Consider the following 249-nt stretch of genomic DNA (forward strand, 5'->3'; position numbering starts at 1 on the left):
GATCTGGATTGGATTTCTCAGGGCCCACTTGCTCTGTCGGGTATTTTACACAAGATTTCGAGGCACCTGTAGAAGTTTTTAACGAAGTACAACCGTAAAAAAGTAGTGAAAGCGGAGGACCATTTGGAAAACTTCTATCTACATCTGCAAATGCTTGAGGTACATTACGCTGATGTTGCATGTAGAATTTTACCTTGTACCTTAAGATGGAATAGCAACTATATGGTGCCACAATCTTCCTCCAAACTC

This window comes from Pinus tabuliformis, chromosome 9, assembly GCF_031772625.1.
Source record: "Pinus tabuliformis cultivar Carrire ecotype Pingquan chromosome 9, CPIR1, whole genome shotgun sequence".
Lineage (NCBI taxonomy): Eukaryota > Viridiplantae > Streptophyta > Pinopsida > Pinales > Pinaceae > Pinus > Pinus tabuliformis.